The sequence below is a fragment of the Notolepis coatsorum genome (assembly GCF_963971535.1).
Source record: "Notolepis coatsorum genome assembly, chromosome: 17".
NCBI lineage: Eukaryota > Metazoa > Chordata > Actinopteri > Aulopiformes > Paralepididae > Notolepis > Notolepis coatsorum.
The window spans coordinates 47,602,406-47,613,092 of record NC_140181.1 but is presented as its reverse complement, the minus strand read 5'-3'; the positions used below and the strand labels follow the sequence as shown (position 1 = coordinate 47,613,092).

General features: G+C 44.2%; 1 protein-coding gene across 1 annotated transcript in view; it reads right to left on the bottom strand.

Annotated features, from left to right (window-relative positions):
• The window catches only part of nphp4 (nephronophthisis 4), a gene marked incomplete at both ends in the record, with an annotated part of 904,050 nt that overhangs the window by 522,500 nt on the left and 370,863 nt on the right, over positions 1 to 10,687 (bottom strand). The window lies entirely within an intron of this gene.

Sequence of the window (10,687 nt, the reverse complement as noted above, 5' to 3'; positions counted from 1 at the left end):
TTGCGTGTCATTTGTAACGCGCGCTGCCGCGTTGTAGTTGAACGCCAGACAGAGGTGGCTTCTCAGAATAAACAACAAAGCCGCCAAGTACCCACCTGGCTACCTGTCTTTGCATAACAATAGACTCTTGGGTCTGAGTAACTGCCCCCCCCTCCCCTGAGGCACCTTCACGACAGATTCTCTCTCTCTCTCTCTCTCTCTCTCTCTCTCTCTCTCTCTCTCTCTCTCTCTCTCTCTCTCTCTCTCTCTCTCTCTCTCTCTCTCTCTCTCTCTCTCTCTCTCTCTCTCTCTCTCTCTCTCTCTCTCTCTCTCTCTCTCTCTCTCCTCTCTCTCTCTCTCTCTCTCTCTCGTCTCTCTCTCTCTCTCTCACACACACAACGCAGTGCGCACGTTCCGAGACTCGTTATGACTTGTCATAATATTTATTTTTTTTATTATTTTTTAAACAAACACATAAACAAACATGACAACACAAGATTAGATATACAAGCATTAATTAACAGTGCACATCCAATGAAATCACCATAAGTGAATTGTATAGAAACAACTCACCAAAATTTACTATTGCACAACTGATTTAAAAAAAGAAATCTTCACCACCCCCCACGACTGGCCGCAACAGCCACCCTCCCTCCTTGCCATACAGTACCTTGGCTTTTACAAAAACGACGCCACTGCAAAAGGGGGGCTGCAGATCAGTTTCTATGGATGCAGAACGTCTCCTGCTGCTGAACCAGTCTGGTGCAACATGCATGTATTTAATCATATAAATCATGCGTTATTTTAGAGAGAGAGAGATTACGAGATAAGAGAGACATATCGCAGCAAAACACACCCTGATAAAAATGTGTCTTTGGTGTCCCCTTCAGGAATTGCACTTAAAAAAAAAGTCTGTTTATTGACGCCTATTGACTCAGTATCGACCATCTCCGCTGTATGGCAGCTTGTTAAGACTTTTTTTTTTTTTTTTTATTATTCTCTTTCTTCCCCTCCTTTTCCCGATTTTTTCTCCCATCCCACCCTTCCTGGTTGTTGCGTACTTTCCCCTTCTGTTGGTCCGGGAGACCGGAGACTGTCACATGCTTTCCTCCGACGCATGTGCAGCCTGGGGCAGGCCAACCTGGCCGTGCAGGTTCTCACCGGGGAGAGTGTAGCGTGTGGGAGGCCACACTATCTCTCCTCAGTTCCAACCCTCGCTGAGCAGGCGCCCCGACCGAACTGTAGGGGTCGCTGTCCAAAACGCCCAGGACCCACCCTTCAGCTTTCCCACCCCCTGATACAGCCAATTGTATCAGTGTGAGAGGCCAGCCAAGCTGATAGCAACGCCGGGAGCTGGATTCGAACAGGCGAATCCTAGTGTCTCCCGGTGTTGGTGACGAACGTAATCTTCGTGCGCCACCTGCCCCCCCTTGTTAAGACTTTTAACAGTTTTGTCGGATATAGTAGAATTTTTATACTCTCAGGGTGGATGAAGTTTGATGTGTTTGAAGATGAAGACGAAGAAGATCACTGAGTGCATATACAGGATCATAGTACATATCCTGGAGCTATGGTCACATTCAAGATATGTTTATATGCAACTTAATATTCCTCTCACAGATGTTGCCGTACACATAGAATTTAAAGAGAATATTTAATGTTACCACAGAAAGTGAGCAAACATGGGCTGTGCACAAAGTATACAGGATAATAGCTCACATCCTGGAGCTAAGGCCCTATTTCGGATGCAGTGTTTATATTCCATATCACAGATATGTACACATGAATGTTTTTTAATATTACCACAAAAAGTGAGCGCATCCGGATTGTGGAAAAGCAACAGTATGTGGGATGAGGTGTGGGTTATTGGAAGCAAATGTTGATGTATCACAACTTGAGTCAAAAAGTTCATACAGTACTTACAGGAACACGGCAACATTACACGACACAGTAGTGGTGGGCCTGATCTCTGCAAACGACGAGAGGGCCTACCTGGAAGAGGTCAAGGTCCTGGCGGGATGGTGCCAGGAAAACAGCCTCTCCCTGAATGTCAGCAAAACAAAGGAGATGATTGTGGACTTCAGGAGGTCGGGGGTCAAGGACTACAGCCCCCTCAGCATCGACGGGGCACCGGTTGAGAGAGTGAACAGCTTTAAGTACCTCGGAGCCCACATATCCGAGGACTTGACATGGACCACACACATTGACAGTGTGGTGAAGAAGGCACGACAACGCCTCTACTTCCTCAGGCGCCTAAGGAAGTTCCAAGTCAGTCAGAAGATCCTTAAGAACTTCTACTCATGTACAATAGAGAGCATCCTGACTGGCAACATCACCTCCTGGTTTGGGAATAGCACTGCACAAGACCGAAGCAGACTACAAAGAGTGACACGTTCAGCCGAACGCACAATTGGAGGGGGGCTCCCCACCCTCCAGAACATTTACAACAAGCGGTGCAGGGGCAAGGCTAAGAGAATCATTAAGGACTCCAGCCACCCGAACAACTGCCTCTTTGAACTGCTGCGGTCAGGCAAGCGATACCGGAGTCTCAAAGCGAGCACAGAAAGACTCAGAAGAAGCTTCTATCCCCAGGCCATCAGGCTGCTCAACGAACAATGAAAGCTCAACGAACAATGAACACTACACAACAACCATCAAACGCACATAGCACCCACATCCACACGCACACACTCACTTTAAACAAACACACTGTAGCACCCACTCCCCACACTTTATATTTATTGATAAAGGATTTGCACTACAACTCGTACACCTTACTGTAAATTGTACCTAAATTGTACCTCATCCCATTTCTGCTTTGCACTATATAGTATTGTATATTAGTACACTGCATAGTATATTGTATATTATATGGTAACTCAGTTACGTCTATTCTGCATCGAACATTGTACATATGTCTATACTGAACATTGTGACCTCATTTTCTACTTCTAATTTACATGCTATACTATGTTATTTGATACTTATCTTGTCTAGCACAGTCTCTGGAGCGTAACAGTAAGAAGCATTTTGTATAAAAGTATTCTGTACTTCTGTATGACAACTATTAAAGAAACTTGAAACTTGAAACTTGATTATGGGAAATGCACTTCAGTAGAAAGCTATCCGGCTGCAAGCTAGCCTAGCTTAGTACAAATTAATAGCTTTCTACTGAACGCTCAGAGAGGAAATAGGTATTTATCTTCTTGTCTGACTCTGGAGAAGACGGTAATTAATTATGTTGGCGTGGTCCTTATATAAATAACAAGGTGGATACTAGTATACTGGTGGATACTATACATAAACCCAGTGGTTGACTTGTTTTTTTAAGGTGGATACTAGTATACTGGTGGATACTATACATAAACCCAGTGGTTGACTTATTTCTTTTTTTATTTAATCCTATTTAAAAATGTTTGGGTTTTCTGTATTTTTCACCCATCCACAATTTAGCTGGTAGCATTATTTTGATTGACATTGAAGCCAGGCTTGGATTGCAATTTCTGGCTTCCCTTAAAAAATAATTAGCCAATAAGATTCTAGCTTAATTCAATGGGGTTGGTCTTAACGGCCCATCATCCTGGTGAACTGGGGATTCCAGGTGAGACTGGCTTCAGCCTGCCCCAGAAGTTCAAGACCAATCAAATCACATTAAAAGCTAAACGTGACAACGTCATCGCCTCGTTCTGAGTTTCTAGCTAGCTAGCAGCCAGTTGAACAATCAAGTTAATAATAATGGAAGGTGACAGAGATCTTGTCGAGTATCTATTAGTAAATGATTTCACAAAATAAAAATGTTAACAACAATTGCTAATCAAAGCAAAAGGAAGGCTGACACCACAACTGTGCATTGTTCAGGCAAAGGGACAATGTACTTTTAATGTCGACAACTGAATGGCTAACAGAGGACAATTATTTTTCTGGAGATGCTTGATGTTTGACAAAGCGGCTACGGGACTAACAATCCCTGGACCACCACTGGATATTCGGATCTACTGTTTTATGACAGTTATTGACTGTCATAAAATCTGTTAATACAATTTTCATTCAATCAATCACTGTGCAGATTGATTGATTGAATGAAAGTTGTATTAACAGATTGCAGAATGGGTACAATACAGTACGGCTCAATACACACAATTGTTAAGGGGATGCAGACCAGAGAAAGACTTTCGTCTTGTTTACATCAGGGTCCCCCATTTTCAATTCATAATGAATTGTAAGTAAGGGTGCAACTTGCTCCGTGCAATCCATTCTTTGTGGATCTAGCCCAGAGTCTTTGACTTTTTACATATCTAGATTTGGCATGGATTGATTGTTTAGATCGCTAGCATGCCTAACAAATGCTTGTAGTCTGCCCCATTGTCCTGACCAGGATTACATTCCTTTTGCCCACTTGATGTGAGCGCACACTGAGTCTGACGTATACAGCAAACAGACTCTATAGAGAGGGCTTAAAACCCGGTTTTAGGTTTTAAAGATAACATGATGATCTTGGTGATCTGGAAGGTCACAGATTTGGTTTTCTTCATCTGCCTGTGTGCACGTCCCTGTCACAGTGTCCGTAAGCAAGACACCGAACCCTTACCTGCTCCAGGTGCGCCGCAAATGGCTGACCCCACGCTCTGACCTCTCTGGTGAGATGCCTCTAGGTGTGCACAGGTCTCAAAATGATATAGGAAGGAATTGATTCCTAATCACACCGTATGATATGACAATTGAGCACTCTAAAAGAGCGGGTATGGCATTGGAACGGTGCTTTAAATGAGCGGGTATGCGTTGGCACGGTGCTCTAACTGAGCGGGTACATGTTGCCATGTTGCTCTAAATGAGTGGGTACATGTTGCTCTAAATGAGTGGGTACATGTTGGCACAGTGCTCTGAATGAGTGGGTACATGTTGGCACAGTGCTCTGAATGAGTGGGTACATGTTGGCACAGTGGTCTAAATGAGTGGGTACATGTTGCTCTAAATGAGTGGGTACATGTTGGCACAGTGCTCTGAATGAGTGGGTACATGTTGGCACAGTGGTCTAAATGAGTGGGTACATGTTGGCACGGTGCTCTAAATGAGTGGGTACATGTTGGCACGGTGCTCTAAATGAGTGGGTACATGTTGGCACGGTGCTCTAAATGAGTGGGTACATGTTGGCACAGCGCTCTAAATGAGTGGGTACATGTTGGCACGGTGCTCTAAATGAGTGGTTACACGTTTGCACGTTTCCAGATTGATCTCACAGTGGTCGTTCACGCTTCATAATAACCTAGTTCCCTCATGTAGTGTGTGTGCATTCTGGCACAAAATTACCTGCACAAATTGGATGAAACACAACTGATGTGAACAACGAGAATATAGCCCCTGAACTGGCGGACGTGACGTGAATGAAGGAGGTGCTCTTGTGAATATGGAAAGCAGGTCATCTAGACACATCTAATCCAGTTCATCATCTCTATTGGCAATTTCCATCGCACCTTCCGGACAATGTGGATTAATCCTCAATCGCTTCGACCCCATGGTCCGTTGAGAAAGAAGGGGTTATGAAGAGAACTGTTTACATTTACAATACCAGTGTGATTGTCGAGCAGTTCAGTATGTCGGAATAGGCGAGTGAATGCAAAATGTGCAAATGAGCCACCGCACTCGGTTGACTTGAGTGGCTGGTTGTTTTTTCCCCTGCTGCTCTTAATTGGTAATCCATTGACCCGTGCTTGTGTGTGGGCCAAGACACACACACAGACACACACACACACACGGACACACACACACACACACGGACACACACACACACACACACACACACACACACACACACACACACACACACACGTATAGAAGGAAGGTCCATTCCTGGCATTCATTAAGTGCTGAAGGAAACACCCACACACTTAATGACTTCTGGATCTTTGTGCCTTCAGCTGCACCATCAGCGGCTGTGAGTGGAGCGGAGCTGCCTTTGAAAATGCTCTCTTCCTCTCACAATTGCTCTTTACTAAAAAGCCATCTCTCTCCTAAGTAATGATGACCTTTGATAGATAACGGGCGCCCCCCTTGATGAAAAAGCCTTTTGGTAGCTCAGAATGTTTAAAATGGGAGGGAAATCCGTGTCTGTGTGTTGTTGTCAGTCAGCTCTAGAGTCATTGGGGTACTGACTAGGGTCATTAAGGGCTTGACCTTATATACGGTTTCATTCATCCTGAATCTGCAGCATGGCGTGTTGAGCAAGCTAAACATGGAGACACCAACCCACCACATCTGACTGGCCCCTCTGTAAAGGAAGCCTTAAAGGGATCCAACAGATTATTTCATGTAAACAACTCAAACAAACATTTTGTTCATATTCACATTTCCACCCAAACAAACCGTTTTCTATTGTTATAACCGACAAGCTGAATAAATGTCCTACCTCATATAATATTTGCACCGTCTGTAACTGAGGGGTTACAAAACCCTGACTGTATTAAAGATTGTGATAGATTAAACCACTGCTAGGTATGTACTTTAATTACTGGCCAGACAGTACATCGAATATAGATGGTGAACACTCATAATAACACGGCATTGACAAAGAAATAGTATTTGAGGGTATTTTATTATTATGCAACATTAGGTTACAGAATGAGAATTAGGGTCGCGCTTGTATGGCGAAGAATATGCATAAAGTCAGTCAGTAGCATGAGTCACTGGGAATAGCAGGATTCCTACGATGGGTCTAGGTTGACGCCACCTGGCGTATAATAGCAATTATAGAAGGCAACGCTGGTACCGCCTGGAGACACTGGGTTCCTCTCAGAGTTGTAAGGTCTAGAGGATAGAGGAATGTTCGGATACTCAGTCTGATTCAATGAAGAATAAAGGGACTCCACGTACAGAAGCCAGTCCTTGTAAATCCAACGATCAGCAGCAAAAGCAATAACTGTAATCCAAATGCTCGATAGCAAACGATGATAGCTAGCCAGCCTCTGTCCATGAGGCCAGCCCGAGTGTAATCCTCACGAGGTTAAATCCCAAACGATAGTGGAAATCAACGAGGCTCTTCTCCGGGTAACACGTTCCAAATCAATATAATCCAACCAGTAATGGTTCTGCAATCGCCGCCGCTGGTTCTCCTGTGCACATGTCCAACGGTTCTCCGACTAGGCCTCCTCGGGTGCTGGCGACGTATTTAGGCCACGCACCCTGGCTAAGGTTCACTAGCTAACACGAACGAACCGCTAGATAATGCTACACACGAACGAACTGGGTTGCACGATATACAATAAATGAACGACTATTTACTTCACATTAAACTAGGTCGAACTTGACGTTACTGCATTAAACTCTGACACTTTACTATTCTATTCGCACGTGTTCTCAACGCAAGGTTGCTCACTTCACTGTTACCGAACACAGACAGACTTTAGACGAACTGCTGCTGTGCGCACCTGCGCCGTATATATACTTAAGTGATTATCTAGTCCCAAACCTCAGTTCTTGTCTGGAATCAATACGCTGTCTCCGGGCATGTTACGACATGCCTGAGCTTGTCTTTGAACCTGACGTTGAGGGCTTGCGGGCTGGCGCCTAGGGCGCTATCCAATAAGGAGAGCGAATATTACTATGGTTCGAACGCAGGTAAAGGGATATACCGTGTATATATAAATAATATACAATGTATATAAAACAATAAATGTAGATTCTCAGCTTTAATCTGGCCCTTCACAACAACGTCCTTTCTTAAGACCAATCAATTTGAAGCACAAGGGTGTGTGTACATGTCTCCACGCCTCTCTTTTTGTTTACAAAGGTACATCACCCCCATGATCATAGCGTGCAGATTTTAGGGACCCCTTTTCTCCTACCATGCTCGATAGTGCCACTTTCATCAGCTAGTGGTAAAAAAAATTATACATTGCATACCTTTAAGCCAAGTCAGGAATGATGTAATTAAAGCTGGCCAATATGCGTTCACTTGGACCATGGAGTTAAAGGGAGGAGACTCTGGAGTGCATAATGTTACATGACATCCATAGATGTACTTGACTTGAATGTCCACCTATACTATTTCATGTCAACTACTGTATTACTGCCAGCAACAAAGTATGGAACAGACTCTACTTTCGGTATCTCTGAATTGTAATTGTATTTCACGCACGGACTGCTCTTACAGTACATGAACTTCACAAGTGGGGAAAATAATGTGTTCCACCTCTTGTAATCACATGATGTACGTTTCCGATAACTTTTTGGAACGAGTGTCATGTAATTTACAAAGATTCCATGTGTGCTTGAACACATACTGAACAGGTATGTTATACCAAAAAAAAAAAAATATATATATATATATATATATATATATACAGGTATGAACACTTTTGCCTCACAGCAAGAAGGCCCTGGGTTCAAACCCCAGCAGGGGACCTTTCTGTGTGGAGTTTGTGTGGCATACCTCCTGGTACTCCGGTTTCCTCCCACACCATAAAAGACATGCATGCTAGGTTTCCTGCCACTGCCCTTGACCAATGTACTGGCGTTATAACTGGAATTGGTCCCCGGTGCCACACTGTGTGGCTACCTCACTGCTCCTCAATAGTTAGGATGGGTCAAATGCAGAGGACGAATCTCCCCAAGGGGATTAATAAAGGTACTACTTAACTTAACAGTTATCACACACCATCACATGTAGCTTCTATGACGGTATTGTGCAAATGAAAAGGGTTCATGTATTGCCATGACAATTACACACAGAATGATAATATACAGTAAGCACACAGGGAGTCATGTTTCATGTTTTCAAAGTAACCGGGGACGAAGCACCATACGTCCATCTTTATCAGGTGCAGGAGCGACACACACAGATGAAGAAACAACACAGAAGAGTCTGCAAACAGCTATGAAGATTTCTTTTCAAGTGTCTCAAAACACATGTTGGAAATAAGGGGCAGCGGTGGCCTGAAGGTTAGAGAAGCGTGTTTGTGGTCGGAAGGTCACCGGTTTGATCCCCCGGACCGGCAGGACAAATCTGGTCAGGAGGAGGTGAATAAATAGCTCTCTCCCATCCCTCAATACCAGTGTTGTGAAGGATCAGATTAAACCGAATATATATATTTATTTATGGATATATATTTAATAGTATTTGTATATCGTTTGATATCCCCTGTATATTCCTTGTACAATATGCACTGAATATCCCTTTAGTGTACTAACAGCCCATAATAGTTTCATTCTACCATTGGACGAGAACCTGGCGCCAGCAGCCATGCCCCTTGGTTCAAGTTCAATCGTGCCGACAAACATGTCGTTACAAGCCCGGTTCCGCGTAGGAATACGTCTGGCGAAATACGAATGGTACTATTTGTTCACAGCGCATATATATATGGCGCAAGTAAAGTAGAACTTTCTTTTAGTCCATTAGTCCTTTACCCTCCAACCTAGTAACAGACGCGAAGCCTCACCCACGACGCACGTGTGATGCAGTAAGGCCTACTTGGCCTCAGAATAGGCATTGAGACATCGTGTGGATTAATAGTTGAATTGTCATAGTTTGGCACTATACCGTCGAGTGGGACGTATTTCTATTAAGTTAATAATAGTCTATTATGTATGGTGCATCGTTCGGTTAGAGTTATAAAGTGAGCAGTACCCCCATCGTTCCTGACGTTATCTGGAGTCTCAACCAGGCTGGGCAGACCACGTGTGGTGCTTGCATCCGAGGAGCTCCGGGCCAGGACGAGTGGACCTGTACATTGGATTACTTTACCCGGACGACGGCGAGCCTTCCACGGCTTGGATTATCTACATGCTTTGGGTGCTTTGATTATTCCATGGATAACGGCCAACACTGCTGAGTGTTGGAACTACCCCCCGGAGAGGAGTCCAGGTGAGACGGCGCTCTACCCCGAGTGAGGTCGCCTCACGTCTCTTCGTTGTGGACTGGCAGCTACCGTCCACCAGAGGGCCCAGCTGTATTCATCTGCGGACCGAGGTTCTGTGGGCACCGTGTTCAGCACTCTGAATTCTCCCAAGAAATCGTCGGCCAGATGGGATACCGCCAGCGGCTCTCCTAACCCCCCCTACTGTCTTACAACCAGCGGGACCCCCCCCCCCCCCCTTTAGTGTATCCAGCTATAATCATTTAAGTACCATCGCTATAGTTCCCTAAAGAACCAGGTTGTATACTTGCTCCCTGCGTAACCAGAGATTGGACATTCAATGTTGATTTACCTACGAATACTCATTTGCCTTACAAGTGCATTTCAAATCATAAATGTCATTAAGTGAACGTTGTATATACCCTTTGCTATATAAAATATTCGATTTATACATTTGTGTGGACTTCGTTTCATCAGGTGGGAAAGTGTTCATCATATCTATATCATGTACTGGATGGCCAGAAGTTAAAGTACAAGCGGTAGTGGTTTAATAATACCATACTTATCAATACAGTCAGGGAATTGTACCCCTCAGTTACAACCAGCAACCACTGAAGTGCCCTTGAGCAAGGCTGTGGTTGTACCTACTGGGCAGCTCCCAGGAGTGAATCGAACTGTGTGAATATGAAGCAGGGTGTTGCTGAAAGAGAGCATCCGTGCTCAGTGAACCTACCCTGGGTAAATAAAGGCAAAAAATAAATAAAGAAAGATTTTATGAATGTGTTTTTCATAAACACACAGAGAGAGAGAGAGAGAGAGAGAGAGAGAGAGAGAGAGAGAGAGAGAGAGAGAGAGAGAGA